Below are 16,457 nucleotides of genomic sequence, written 5' to 3' on the forward strand. Positions count from 1 at the left end.
GAGCTTTCCCCATGGGGTGTCTGGCACAGCGCAGGCAGCCAGTGGGAGCACATAAGGCAGCAGGAGTGGGCTGGCAGAGGGATGAGATAGCTGGTGAACCTCAGTTTTCTCATGCTGAAACACTGCACAACTGGAGGCAGGCAGGAATGAGCTAGAACTGAAAGATGGATGGGTGTTACAGGCACAAGTGCTGGCCTGGACACTGTCCACAGAGGTGACAGAGACTGTGGTCTCTCAGACTTTAGGCAACAATTTGATACTGACTAAAAAGTACCTCAGTTCCAGTGACTGTCATGGATCAGGCACATCCTTCCTGTTTCATCAATTAATCACTGCCACTGCTATTACCATGACTAGTCCAGACCAAACCACGACAATGATTTAATTCAAAATACAATTCAATTTTTATGGCAATCCCCTTTACACATACATAACAGAATAGCAAAAATCCAGCTTTCCAGGTGGCTTGCATGGCCTCAGCCAATGCCCAAAACAAGTCCAAAAATCCTCTACCACAAACCCTACACTTAGTCTGTGGTTGGAAAGTCATTGCATTACGTAACTAATATTTTGGGTAGGGCTATAAAATTTAGCAGTGGAAAGCTATTATATTTACCAAGAGGCCAGCACAAATTACTTTGTTTTTTTTTCCTTGAGCCAAATAAAGTAGGCTTTTCTCTTAATGGCAACAGGCAGTGACGTTTTCTTTACCTGCTTGATTTTGTGACTGCTGAATGAGATGGTGGGCTTAGTAGGTAGAACAAGATAAGGATTCCCTCTCTGTGCCATGCATGGAACCACCATCTCTCTGTCTTTCAGAGCTTGAGAGACAGAGTGAATTTTGCTGAAAATTAGCAATAATTTTTTTTTCTTAAAAAACCCCACCAAACTCACTTTCAGAGTATACTTAATAAAAGAAAACCCGCAGGGAGGGAGGAGGGGGTAGAAAAGGTCAGCTAGAGGAGTTGGGTTGGCATCACCTATTGTACAGTTTTCTAGGTGTCTGAGGAACAATGAGTGGAACAGAAGCGTCCAGAGAAAAGAAAGGCTAAACTGAAATTTCTGTCCTTCATCTGCATTTTCCTAAAGCTTGTGGTTGTTTGAATCTGGAGGATTTAACTCCGGTCGGTCTCAAGTCAAGAAGGATAGTTCTTTAAATACTAAATACTTTAAAAACTGCTGAGCACAGACAGTATATTTTTCACGAATGCCAGTCGCACGCTTGATATCTTCTAAATAAGATACAGTCGCCCCTAGGAGAGCTTTAAAAACCCATCTTAGAAAGGCATGGGATCAGCAACCACTGCTGGCAAAGTCTGCATGAACAGCACGACTCTGCCATCTCCTGGTGCAAAGCCCAATAACAGCGTGTCCTGGTTTGAGGTAGAGCAGAACTGGTCTACGTAAACGTGAAAACTGCCAACAGTTACCTGCATTTTCGTTGCTGGCTATTCGTGTTGCATTAATTCCTGGTAGCCACAAGTCCAGGCTGCCGTGCAAGTTGCCCCAGCCCTGCAAAGTCTCACAAGTAGTTGTGTGACTGTGCTTCTGGGGAGGGTCCAGGCCGTGAAAATCCGTGTCACATTTAGAAATGAGGAGAGCAATGCCTCCATAAATACAATGATGGGGAAAATTGACTTATTGTTGTCTAAAGAAAAAGTGCCTGTCAGCTGTCAATCAGCCATTGAAAAATATTCATGAAGCGCAAAATCATTCATCACCTGCCAAACCTAGTCGGCGATGTGCAGTTCAGTGAAAATGCCTGCAGTGATCTGCTAGCAGGGAAAAAGGCTTAATCTTCTAATTTACTGATTTATGTGTGAGTTCTTAAAATTCACTAATCAACCAAAGCGGCGCAGATGTTTGACTTCTCTTTCAAACAGATCTGGCTGCTTCTATTACCCAGTCAACATACAAATTTGAACTTCATCTCTGCCATGAATACGGGAGTGTAAAGAAGGTTACAGTAGCACTGCATCAGGATTCAATCCTAGTCTCAATTAAATTAATGTCAAAACTCCTGCTTGATTTCACTAATGCCAGGATTTCATACTCAGTAAGACCAGAGTCTTATATCTATTAACTATCACAGCATGAATTGTGATGTGCAACTGTGCTATTGTGAACGTGCAAAGATTTGCAAAGTCAATCCAATGAATGATTCTGAATTGTAAATACACTGGAGGAATTCCAGATCTATTTGTTGTGTCACTATGAACAGAAATAAAAGAATAACTTAATGGCTATTTCAGCTCTTACTCAGATTTTTAGCTGGGGCATCAGAGTTCACCTTGGCCACCTATGTGCTCATTAGTTACTGTTGAAAATACCCATAAACCTACTGCTGAGGCTTTTTGATTGTTAAACAAAATCCTGTTTCAGCCAGGACTATAGAGATTCCCTTGCCAGGAGCTGCACTGCAAAGGGGAAATGGACTTGTCATTCTCACATGTTACCATCCTCAGCTATCCACTGTGACCAGCAAACCTGATGAGAAGGCAACCCAACACCACCCCCAAGCTGCAGAGATCTCAATACCTTTTCATGGGAAAAGCCCAGATCCATATCTGTCAAGCCAGCTGGGAGTGCAAGACCCTGAGTTAGTCTCTTTTCCTCGCTGCCACCCTGCAGGGTAGCTCTCCCCTGCCATGGCAGAGGACCACCAGTGCCTGCCCCACTGCAGCACCCATGTGCTGGCACAGACGACCATCCCGGGTGCAGAGCCCCGGAGCAGGAGGGAGGTGTTACACTTCAACAGCAGCACCCTGTCTTGAGAAGATATCTTCCCCTGGAGCAGCAGGTCCCACTGCATCTGAGGACTCAGCCATCATCAGGATGAACCATCATGTCATTCCTCACTGGGAAGCAAATGTCTTTTCCCTGCCCCCATTACCCAGCCTAACTCCTCCCGGTTTCTGATAACTTGAGAGAATTTCAAATATTCCCTGTCTGCTACTCAATGAGACACCCCTATACTTGGAAAAATAAAAGCGACATTGACAGGAAAATCATGCAAGTACAGAGGGAAATAAGGGTTTTTTTCTGCCACCTCTCCTCGAGAGAACAGAGCACCAGCCCTGGCAAAGCAGCTTCCCCCATACCATATAGGCTACAGCAGCCTGGACCATCCTCTTCTGTCAGCCACTGCAGGGAAACAAAATGATCTGCTCTGACAGCCCCTGATCTACAGCAAACCTAATTATAGACAAAGCCCTGAAGTCCTTACTGCCCTCATTAGGCAGAGGGCTATTAACTCCACTGAAGTTTAGCTTGAAATAGGACTGAGGAAAGACGTAAGGCCTAATTCTGTTGTTCTCACTCACACTGAAAAGCCAGCTATTCCCCAGGGAAAACTGCAAACACCCTGCCAGCAGGGGAGCAACACCCCGTGAGAAAGGCCAGCCCATCAGTCCTTTAGCAGGAGGCCGTGAGGATGAAACTTGTAAGTTGGTATTCTCATCAATTCTGATTTCTCATGCCAGATTTGTCTCGTGAAGGGGCTGATACCAGGTAAGTTAGAGGGAGTGCTCAGCCTGCGTGGTGAGGAGAGTCCACAAAACGCGGCCCCCCGTGACAGCAGCCTGCCCACCCTGCAGAGCTGGCTCCCCTGTTGGAGAAAAAGGTGGAGGCTACAGTACACTGCTGGTCCTCCGTGTACCCTCAGCCTTTCCCAGACATCAGCGAGAAGGTTTTCCAAAGATATTTAGATGGTTGAAAGCAGCAAGGGATGCCTGTCAAGACTGTCAAAATCTCCTAAAGCAGGCAACAGAAGTTGGGAACCAAATCTACTTACGAGCTCATACAAATCCCACATCTTCCAGCACTTATGCACCTTTGAAGACCTAGCCCGCTATAGCCCCACATAAGTAACCCTATGTCCACTAAGCACAGCAGCTGACATTTTGGCTTATTATATATCTATGATTTATATATAAAAATTTATTTAATTAATTATATTTTACATATAACCCAGCATTCATTAGGCCTATTTGGATGCCTGCTTGGAAAAAGAAGGAACTATTCATTCTTCTCCTTCACTACTCAACACCCCAGGAGAGCTGGGAGGGACCTTGCCCTCATAGCTAGAGGGGTAATTGCTTCCTGACGACAACAGCTGCTGTGCTGTTGTACCCTGTGGTACAGATACACAACACCGCTTAGACCACAGACAGATGGGAGAAAGGGTTTATTTAAAAAAAAAAATCAAAAAAAGGTGTGCAAGTTTTGTATTAATTTACTCACTTTTTTATGTGCTGTTTTGCTTTTGAAATTAGGCTTCTTGTATAAAACAAATAGATGATTCCACCAAATGACAGAGATGGTGGTGCCCCTTCCTGACGATGTAAGATCCCAGCCAAGGGTCACTGAGATCACAGGACAACACGGGAACTGCTTTTGCTCCACAAACCAGTTTTAATTTAGCCCATCTGTAAAGGTCCAAACTCCAAATGTTTCAGGCTGTTAAGGGCACCGGGACTCTCCAGCTGGACAGATGTCCTACCGTAATGGGAGCCCTCTCAGGAGAAAAAATCCACAACAACGAGCAGCAGCTTGGGCTGCCATTTACTTTCATTTACAACTTTTAAATGCTACGGGATATTTAAAAAAAAAAAATCAGGCCAAGAAGAGAAAGCAGCTGCCCCGTTGTTTTTATATGCATTAGTTCATGCACTTTACACCAAAGCGTAGCTGGAGGCCAACACCCACAGGAGGTTAAAATTTGTGATGTGCCTGCAATGCACAAGCTTCAGCTGGTATTTAACTGTCCTCACAGCAAAGTCTTTCCAGGAGGAAGAAGGGACTTATCCTCAAAGGCAGGTCATACAAGGTGTTTAGGTTCTGAAACAGCAAAAGTACGCGTCACTTGCAGTAACACTGTTGGTAATGATAACAGGGTGTTATTATTGCTCTACTTCATGTGCTTTTAGCTAGACCTCAAAGCGTTTGACAAATGCGGGAAATTATTAGCAAAAAAGGAATTCAAGCATCAAGAAAAGATATCAAAATACACAGCAGATATGTTTCAGAGCTATTTCCTACTAACTTGCTGATCCCCAGTGCCTCCATGAGTGGTTTTTGGTATTTCATGCAATTTGGGTGTTTATTCTTTTATTTCAGTTGTTGATGTGTGAAGATGATTTTACAATTTTGTTTTTCCTGCTGTAAATAGAAATGTTGGAAAAAAAAAGTCAAAGCTTCTGAATGACTCTGAGGCTTAATTATTTTCAAAATATTGGCTCCTAGATGCTATGGCTTGAAAGTGTGGTTTAAAACCTTACTTAAGCATTACAAGTTATAGAATACGGTGGTTGGTGGAGTATACAAAAGCAAGTGACATGGCCAGCTCTGCGAAAACATGCAATCTCAGTGTACTATGGATTTTTAAACACATCTGGGTGAAAAAGAATTTAAAATGGAAAATGGAAACTGTTTCTCCCAAAGCAATGTACCAGAATATTTTTTAGTGTTATTAAACAAAATTCCAGCCAATACCAATCCACCCACTGGAAGGTGAGAAGTGATATACAAGCACATGCTGTTACTATTATGCAACTACAAATGCCCAATAGTCCTTGCTGCTATAATTGTAAACTGACTTTTCAAAACTGTTATTTTGCTTTTTATTTCAAACCAGCTTTGTTGCAGAATGTATCTAAAGTGCTTTCTTGCTTGATAAAGATAAAAATAATCTTGAAAGTTGTACGAAAATGTTTGTCTGCTTTTAATTTTTTTTCAAGTCCGCTGAATTTAAGCTGTTTGTTTTCCTGGTTTGGATATTTTTTTTGTAGCCCAGCCAGTAAACTGCAAATCACTTATTTGTACAGTTTTACTGCAGACTTAGCACCTCAAGGTTTCTAAGCCCTCCTATTCCAAACACAGCAGTTGCATGGTGTAAAATGCCGAAATCCTTTCAGTAGCACTTTGGCTAACAAGGCAGGCCACTCTGCAGTTATTATTACCACCTCACCTTTCCGATATCTTGCTAAAAGCTACTTAGCTGTTCCAAAGAATGCATATTGGCCTTATGGTGATTAAGAGAGACACACACACAGAGCCCTAAGAAAACTTAGCAGCTGAGAAGCTATTGACTGATACTAAGTACATAACATTTGAAGCACGTACCAAGGTCAGTAGGGCTTTTACAAGAGCTGTCTGTGCAATCTCACAGATGGACCTTTATATCAGCACAGGGGCTGTGATCAGACAAAGTGGCCAATTTGCCTTGGGGTAAGAGTTTAAAAAGTGCCTTGATCTGTTTAAAAAAGTCTCTGAGCTCCAGCATCACTACAGGCAGTGACAAGCGATAATAAAGGTCTCATTAAGCCTCAGTGGAACCAAATACAAATTCCCCTTGTTGCTGGTCTCCCCAACTTCAAACGGTCACTTAGTTGTGTGAGGAGAGCCCCGGGAAGAGGTGGGAGCCAGGGCCAGCAAAGGTCACAGCTGAACCTCTGTTTCACTACAAGAAAATAAAGACCTCCTTATACGTAGAAAGGGTCTGCATTTATACACTCGGCTCAGGCCTGGTAAAGGGCTCTAGTATAAATAGGTCTTTGAACCAAAAAGATGTCCTAGTGCAGCAGAGTGTAATAGTACCTGATACTTAATCTTGCAGTGGTTCCTTGGCTTACATGCCCGTTAACTACAGGGTATTTCTCCAGCTATCAGGTTTCTGCCTGTGCTTTGGTCAAGCTCCCATGCACAAGGCTTCTATGTCCAGGCTCTGGCAAGCTCCCTCATTTTATAACACAATGTCAGACTTGGCTGCTTTTCCTAAATGTTCAGACAGTTAGCTTAATGCCCCGAAGGGTCAATTAAATATATATCCAGCAATATCATTAGTTTAGCCAAAAAAAAAAGAAAAAAAGCTAAAGAACCATTAGAATACGAATGCCTGAAAGTGCAGATATGTAATTGCTGGAATAAAAGGCTGCTGGATATCTTCCAGAAGGTTTTTAGAGAAAGGAAAAGTTAGCTTGATCTCCTGCTAGCATGAAATGCTCTTGTATAATTTGAACAGGTTTTATGCTGTTTGTCACATTTTTCCTTCTTGTCTGAGCAAATGTTACATTGAAAACAAGGGTGTTGGCAAGAACTCTCAGAATTAACTCACAGGAGATAGTTCAGCAGGAGAGAGGGCCATCAGCTGCAAGCACATCCTTCCTTTGCCTGTGGTCAGTCTGAAGAACCAACTCTACCCAAATCCATGTTACAGCAGAATGATCTCTTTGCTATAAGCACCAGCTCCCTCTGTAGCTTTCCTCCCTTTTTTCTTCTTTAGGACTTGTAGAAGGTTTCAAATAAATAAGCACATCCCTTTCCAAAGCACTTAGAAATGGTACTGCCAACTTCCATCTCAGCTGCTATGCAGATTTGTGGGAACGGCACAATGGCTGAAAATCACTGATTGTCCCAGCTACCACAGGAAAAGCCTCTATTTCATGTCTGGGAGGTCATCCAGAGACTGGAGTGAAACCATATGGCTTAGCTCAAGCAAATGAAATGTCATCAGGAATACATGCTGGTCTACACTTGGAGATTCAGCTGTGCCAACATCTGGATTGGAACCAGCAACCTTGGAGAGAAAAGTTATCCAGCCTTTTCATAGAATCATAGAATGATTTGGGTTGAGAAGCACCTTAAAGATCATCTGGTTCCATGCCCTCTGCCATGGGCAGGGACACCACCTTTTATCTGTCTTCTCAGCTGCTGAGGTCTTCACAACCTTTTATGCATATGTCGTCTGTAGTTCTCTTCACAGTGAAGCCTTTCTTAGTTAGAACTAGTCCTGTTTCCTGAGTAACAAGGCTAGTAATTCACAAGGAAGATCTAGTCAAGACATGCCATTTTAAGTCAATTTCATCCTCCACTTACCACGCTGAGAAAATAATCACACTTCTCTTCTGATGACTTTTTCATTCTTTTACTCAGCGGTGTTCTCAGCAGCTCTCCCCAGTCTGTAACACACATGAAAGGAGGAGAAGAACAGCTGAAAAAACAATGCAGTGTCCCATTCTGGATAGGAACAGGCTGTTGGGGTTTGCTTGGCCACAATGAAAAATAACAGCTGTGCTCTGCTCTGTGATCCCCAAAGGATCCCATAAGATCAAGGAAAGTGGCTACAACAGGTCTAGGGAAATTTAATCCTGCTGGCATTGTGCACTCCATGCTGTGACCCATGGCTTTCATCTGCTCCCTGCCATCCCTTGCAACTCCCTCCATCCCCATTTCTGTGATCTATCATTCCAGTCACCAAGAATATTTCAGCTCTGAGTCAAAGTGTTGCTGAGGGAGAAGTTCATGAGCCTGACTATTGAATTCATAGCTATCAAAACAACCCTTGCTCCAGGTAGTCTTGTTCAAGGCTGTTATCTCCAGCATATTGATTCAGAGCAGCCTTTTGGAAATAAAAGGCTTTGACAGGTATGGCTTCTTTTATTAGATTCTCTGAACTGAGATGAAATCCTGCTCGTTGAACCAGTTCAGTCCCCGAGAGTGCCAAAAGGCAGATTGGAAATGTCTGCAAATGAGAAAACTGGAACATCTATTTTCCATTCTGTTGGTGTTCCCTACCCACCATGGGCATGCCCGTATGATAGAGTTGCTTACTGTCTTCATTTCATCTGTGATGCAGTATGCACATGGCATAAGATCAGTGGCTTAATACACAACCGAACAGCTGTGACCTCCATTCAGCCTGTGCAGATTGTGTTGACTTCCGTGAGACTGGGATGAGTGTCTAACCCCAGCACTGAGCATTATGGCAAAGAATTAGTAAGTTCTCAGCTCTGTCTGAAGGTATTTAGAAATTAAAGATTAGTATTGTAGATGGCTGTGTGGGAGGCAAACTTCTTCTGACTTTACATCTTTCCAGCATCTTCTGCTGCTGTCCTACAAGATAAGTCTGGCAAAGACTTAACTAGACCGAAAACATAACTTCTAAACTTCTACCCAGTGTGTACTTTGAGCAGGGAAAATCGCACACTGTCAGCCATCTCCTGTTTGTGGAGTCTCAGCCGACACTCCTGTCCATGCTTCAGATGGCAACGTTTCCCTAGGAAATGCTTGAGGAATTGACTCAGAGCCGAAGCTAAATCTTGATAGGAAGCACTGAATTTCCCTCTGAGCAAAGAAGGAAGACCTGTGAACGCAGGATGATTTAAGCTCCCTTTTCCTACAGAAGCCTTAATAAAACTGCCCCGCAGCATACAAATGAGCAAGCCATATGATGTGCCTGAGTCTAAGGCAAATGACCTGAAGAAGCCTGGGTGATGTGGATGACTGATGGCAACTTCAAGCCATGACTCAGATTAGTGCAGATCACCACTCTGAGCTTTATAGGTTTTGAGTGGTCAGCTCAGCCAAGCAGTCACAGTTTAGAGATCTGCAGTGCAGCCAGTTAACTGATATTATAAAATTGGCATTGAAAGAATTCTAATGTGTTTGCCTAAATGAGTCATATGATAGAGCAGTTCATTACCAAAACCACAGCATTTAAACTTTTGTGGTTTTTTTTGTTTTAGTAAAAGACTGTATCACACTGCTATATAAATACATGGATGAATGTGTCACACGGGATTAAATCAACAACATCAACCATTTGCTAACAGCTTTCTAGCTCCATGTTATTTTTTATCCCAGTACAAATATTGCATCTTCCATTTCCCTCCACCTCCACCAAAGCCTGCCCACCTTATCCCTTCTTCCTTTTAATTTCTCTGGATCTATTTCTTCCCTTTTTCCCTAAACCATTATTTTTCTTTCTCCAATCTGTTGTTCAGGATCATCCTAGGTTTAGCAATACCACTAAGAAGTGTCAAGGCTTTAGAAATAATTGCTCCAGAGGTCTAAATGACTCACAAGCACAGAAATACCACTTGAGCGACATGAGTCATTATATATGAACACCAATAAAATGCATACCCTTCATCACCACTTGTCATGTTTGACCTGTACACACTGATGCCTCGAGTGGCAGAAAGTACATTAAGAGCATTATGCAGTATTTCAAGTGGCTCATTATCAGCAATCCATTTTTTAAATCACCCTTATCAACAACCACCTCCAGCAGAACCCAGGGGGAGGTTCTCAAAGAATAACATGCTCCAACAAATAAAGCACCAAGTCTGGTCTTTAAACAGGGGCTTTACCAACAATTCCTCATCAACATGCTAATTTTTGGAAACTCTGGCTACAAGAAGACCAGGTTCTCCATCCCACCACCCACAACCCATGGGAAGGAGATGACAACAGATGCCCAAGCACGCCCTCCCCCGTGCAGAACACAGTGTGGGACAGCCTAACACATTAACCAATTACTAGGTCCATTTATCCAACAGAAGCAGCAAGAGGTATGTCCAATTTCTGTCATAATATCAAATTTGTTTCCTATTTGCAAGTTTTATGGAATCTGAATACACCAGTTAGTTAGGCAGGACTGTGTTCTGACCCAAGCAGGACTAGTTTCTATCACTGACATTTATCTAACTACACTTACACAACCAAAGTGATGCAGCTTTCCCTTTCACACCCACCCGCTCACACTTCACCACACACAGAGACAGAGCTTAGATACAGTTACGTGTTGTTTTGCTAAATATACTTTACAACAAAGTTGTAATCCTCACCCAGGAGGAAAATCACAGCATTCTAGCTATAAAGGATACAGAAGTATGTAGGATCCCTACATACTTCTGGCTACAAATCTGGGAGAAGAAGGTTGGCTTAGAGGTGAAATTGGCCAGAACTCACTCATGTTCCTGCACACAGAAAAATACATAATAATAATTAATCCCAGCCACTAAAATACCTAGGATGTATTACTTGTATTTTGGGAAAACTGTATCAAGGCTTGGCCTTTTACTCATCTAAGAATTTGGGGTTTATTTTAGCAATTAGGCCTTTAATCAAAACATTTTTACTAGTCAAGCTCTGAGATGTGGAGCAAGCCCAGGGTTGGAAAATGCAGTGGGTGGAAATTCCACTGAGGCTGGGTTTTATGGATTCAAAATGCTGACACAGTAAGCCTTGGATCATCAGAAAAGCTGTCCTCAAAAGCGTATTCCACTTGTCCACTCATGATGACTGGTAAGTGCACTGGTAAGTGCACATGTGTGTGTGCGTACATATATATATACATGTTTCATACACATGGATATAGCCGTTGTGTTCAAATACCTTTCACATCTTCTGGTTAGAGTTGCTAGAAACACCAGCAATGACATAGAAAGTGATTTTGTGTGAACAGATGAAGGAGCAGGGAGCAGCCATCGTCAATATTTCTGTGAAGCATTCAGAATTTGAACTCCGTGTAGGAACTGGACTGTTGTGGGTTTTTGTTTGTTTCAGTAAAAGGGGTCTACAGCAAGGCCATTACAGTATGTATAAAAGTGATATTAGAAAGATACTAGCTCCTAAAACTTGCAGTCAGAAAAATGTAAAGGCTGGCTCAGGCCCCCTTAAGAGGCTTGCAGAAATTCAAGCATCTGCAAACCTAGTTCAAAATCTGAGATATTCCAAGCAGAGCTTTGGCCTAAGCTAATTCAATATGGAACACCTCACTTCTAGAAGATTTTATCCAGAAACACATGAAAGATTCCGTGTTTGAATTCTCAGCTTAGTTGAGGGCAGCGCTCAAAGCGTCCTGCAGGAGGCATTGCTGCACACATAGAGTCATACGATCGTTTTTGCTGGAAGAGACCTTTAGGATCATCAAATCCAACCATGCATACGGGTAGCGATCACTCCCCTAGTCCCAAAAGAACCTCCTTGCAGAGCTTGTGCTTCCTAGAAAGACCCAGTGATGAGAGAAATCAGTGTCCAGTACCGGTACTCAGTACTCTTCCACTTGGGATACATTTTAATCGAAAGAGAGGAGAGGATGTGTCAGTTTACAGCAATTCACAGCATAGAAATCCATGAGCCTAAATAATGAAGCTCTTCATATCACCTGGTGTGGTAAAACCTAAACAATGCAGAGCAAGTCCTGAGGAAGGATTAGGCTTCAAATCATGGATTTCTGAAACCAGCTGGGAGGGGATGGGAGGCGTGTGTGTTTTCTTCAACAACTATCCTGGACTGTTGAAACGATTTGACAAAACTCAGTCAGTGAGGTTCAGTATGTTCAGTAGAAGCAAATAAATCAAAACTCACAACTCTGGGAAAATAAATTCCCCAGGTCATCAGTTTACTCAGCTTTGAAATATTGCTTTCTCAGGGGCATTTACCTTAACCACTGATTTTCGAGACCTCTCTGAACACATGGGCAAAGAAAAGAAATTACATGGTCACGGCTGCCTGCAGTTGCAGGAGACCAGACCTGTAACCACACAAGGTCCATGCCAGCGACAAGCAAGGCTGGAATGAATGTGTCTAAGCAGAGAATCGAGTAGTGCCCTGGAGCTCTTTCCCAGATGGACTGACATCTACATCGTAAATAATGATGGAAACGGGGAATTGCTGAAAGTAGGATATTTTTTCGAAAAAGTAAAATTCCAGCTCCAGCACACTAACATAATTTATGAAGTGCTCTGGATCATTAGGGTTATGAAACGCCTAACTTATGGGTGGGGAACTTCCTTCTGTCTTACTAGGATCTCATTGGACCTGGAAGGTAGAAAAACAGCTATGTCCAAACCCCAGGGTTTACAGGGAACTGCCACAGCTGAATGAAATTCAGCAATCAAAAAGGGTGGATCTTGGAGAAATTTGTCACACATTCCATCTTCTCTTAATCAACAAACCAAGTTCACATAGTACTTCTGTGAACTCTATCAGAGAAACCAAAATACATTTCCTCCAAGGAGGTGTGCTAGCAAAAACAAAATAATAGCATTTCGAGAAAAAAAGTAATTGATGGTATCATTATGGACATGCAGCACAACTTTCAGACAAGTCCTGTAATCAGATATTTACCAGGATGCATTAGTTTGGGGGGATTTTTGCCCATCACTTTTAATGATGGGAGGGAGTAGGAAAAGCACCGACGCGGTTCATGAAACCGACGGTGGAGAAGCGGAGAAGAAAGCCCAGGCCAGGAGATGGCACTGTGGCTCTGCGGACAGGGAGCCAGCCCCTGGCCACCTCTCCCAAGACTGCGGCCATCCGAAAAAAAAAACTACTTCGCACGAAATAGGAAGATCAGCCAGAGCGGGCGATCTGAAATTACCGGGCAGCCTGTGAAGCCCTCCTCTGGGGCACACCAGCGCAAGGGCAGTCCTTTTCCTGCTGGTGGCAAAGCTAATGAACCCCATTGTGATAACACACAATGCGATAAGTGAACCCCAAAATGATAACAAACACGTTCTGATTTTTTTTTCCCCAGCAGAGGCACAGAGGTAAAAACCAAAAGCCTCAGGTGAAGAATTTAGACTGGTTAGGAACATTTTTCCCATATGTGGCACAAGCAGGAATCATGCAGGGCACAGGCCTAGAGGCCAACACCAGCTTCAATAAGAGGGTGCTGCTGTTTCACCTGCTGGATGGTGGTCATGAATATAAAAGCTTTCTAGGCAGTGAAACCTGAGTGGGTTAATGACGCCCTACCTGACATTTTATCCTTGTAGCCTGTGGCCAGATGTTCAGAAACAAGCATCATGCTGCTGCATCCAAATTCCTCGTTCTCCAGCTTCTGGAGGACTTTCTTCAAGTCTTATTTTCTGCATACTACTCAAGCATTTTCTGACTCACTGTGGCAGGATTTTCCTGATATGTAACTCTTCCTGAGGGCATGTCTTTCAGTGAAGTCCCACTGCAGAAAGACGGGCCTCACAACCCCAAGACGCCCACTGAACCCACTTCTTGTTTTGGTGTTTTGTCTTCCAGCTGCTTTCCCTCTGCTGGGCAAGATCCAGCTGTCCCTTTTGGTTACCCGTCTACTTTGCTTGTGGCTCTTCCCCATCAGCAGATGACTTGAAGTTCTTCATATTCTGGATGTTTTCCAAGCCCGTATGAAGCTGTAAAGTTTCCTTTTGCTGTTTGCACTTCATTACTGCACTGCTCTGTGCAGCTCATATACTGTACGTACAAGCATTGTTTTTCCACAGTCAATTTGCATTGACCCATCTCTCTTCTGCCTCCTGGTTCCTTTAGTTTGATCCTATTTATTTGTTCTGCACTACTAGCCTGTGCTCACGGCAACCCTTCCCCAAGCTATCCTTCTCTCCTGCTGCAGTAGACTGCCTTGCAGACAGACAGGCAGTGCAGAAGAGCTTCGGAAGTGCCAGCTGAATACAGGCTACCCGCCATGTATCTGTGAAGGTGTCACCCATCATTCCGGTCAATGCCACTGGCAGGTGGGGTGTAGCCTTTCACATGCGCCCCCATCCCTTGCCCAGTGTATCCAAACCTAGATCAGAGACTGAGCTGTAAGTTTACATCCTATTTTACCTTCCTGCTTGTTCATGAATTTCCTGCATGAAGCATTCCTTCATGAAGACTTTCCTCTCCTCTCATTTTCCCTTTTTACTCCCAATTAAAATAAACTTTTTTCTCATCATATTCTTGAAACACACTGTAGCCACTTTATTTCAGAGAAATCAGGAGATATTTTATTCCAAGACTGGATGGAAAGTTAATGCCTTCTACTGTACATTGGCAGTATAAGGCCCTGTGTTTATTGAATGAAAAATCTGGGGTAACAAAGCTGAGGTCACTGTTTAACTAGTATAATTCAGGGAAGTCTTTGACTCAGTAATTCCAACATTCAGCTGAACAATGCAGAATTCCCTTGGGTCATAGCCTTAGGAAACTAGCGCCCGTTATTTAATTGGTTCACTAAGATGGTGCCACTCAAGATTCAGCCTGTCAGCAGACTAAATCTGCCCAAGCCTCACATGCCTCAACACATTTCTTCATGGCAGTGTTGCAAGTTTGCTAGATTGATACAGCTCTTAAGACATGCTTTTTAAAGCTAGCTTACCCTTTTATGCCTAAAAATAATTGCAGGTGGGGTTTATAATTGCTAGAACAAGTTGCAACTCTTACACATCAAACTACCCAACTGCCTCTGCAAGGCTAGCACCAGGAAATACTCCTCTAAGCGCACTGCAAGAACGTTGTTAACAAGTCAAGCACTCAAAAGTAAGGAAAAGTGAGAACAAAAGTAGCCCATGCACACTTAGACCAGCTTCTTTCTGAATACCACATGGACATTGAAATTGCTTAATCATGTAACAAAGTAACTTAGCATCACAGTTGGCCCTGCTTTGGGCAGGGGTTGGACCAGATGACCTTGAGACCTTCTCCAAGCTAAAGTATGCTATGATCTATAAAGATTTTTCCTATAATTTTTGCCCTAGAGCATATGTTTTCCTCTGCACATGCAATAAATTGTGACCACTTACTCGTGAGCAGCATTTCATAATTCTCATCTTTTGCCAGTGGGTGTCCTCCAGGCTTGACCAGTATAGCTTGATTTATGGAGCAATTCTCTGCGACTCTGGACATCTGAGTTCCATCACTCCCATCCAACCAGTTTAGTTCTGCATGGTGAGAAAAAGTATTTCCCCTCATTTGCTTTTAATTTGCTACCTGATCATTTCAGTGGGTGCCTCTTAGTGCCTACTGTAATTAGTAGGTAAATAATTGTTCTCTTTTCTATACCACTCATGGTGTTTTATGGTGTTCTTGTATTTCCCACCAGCCCACGAGATTCATGAAGAGCTGAATGCACCACAAGTATTACTGAGTTAGTATTGACCCTACCTAGTGAATTCCCATTCCACCGGTAGTTAAATTAGGATACGCATTTCCAACTCGTGCAGGGTGCAGTATTTTCTTCTCCATATTTCTCATCCCTGCTGTGGGTCTCTAAGGGTTCTCTTCCATAGCACCTGCAGCTGATACAAATCTGCCCTGATGTAATCCCTTTCTCTGTCACCAGCTTGCTTTTGCTGTTCCTTCATTTTGAGGCCATGCTGTCAGTTGCCATCTGCTCAGGGATCTTAACCAGCTGCAGACTATGTGCTTTTATTTGTGGGGTTATTTCTCAGTCTGTTCAGGTTCCCAAGCTAACCCACCCAGGGGGCAGAGAGGCAGCCATGGGGAGGGCAGGGATGCATGGAGGTTGATGGGCAGGAGGGAAGGCAGGACTTCAGTGGTCCTCACAGACCTGCTGCTGGGAGCCTCTCAGGGTACCACCAGGAGGGTCTGACTTGCCGGGGAGCTGAAACAGTTCCTGTCTTTAACACTCGTCCCCAGCTCTGCTTTCAAAAGCATCAGCTGGGACACAAGCACTGCTCAGAGACTCGTGGAACAGCTGCCAAACCACTAATTTAGAGCCTCACATCTGAAGCCCTAATTCCAGGTTAACTTTAACAAGCCAAGCTAGGCTATAGCAGCTCTGCACATTTAAAGAACTGGGAGAAATGAAATGCCTTTTCTCCATGAGCTGTCTTTATTAGTGACAATGGTGCTTCCAGGCACCATAAAAAATAGTTTGGACATAATTTATATAG

This window comes from Larus michahellis, chromosome 3, assembly GCF_964199755.1.
Source record: "Larus michahellis chromosome 3, bLarMic1.1, whole genome shotgun sequence".
Lineage (NCBI taxonomy): Eukaryota > Metazoa > Chordata > Aves > Charadriiformes > Laridae > Larus > Larus michahellis.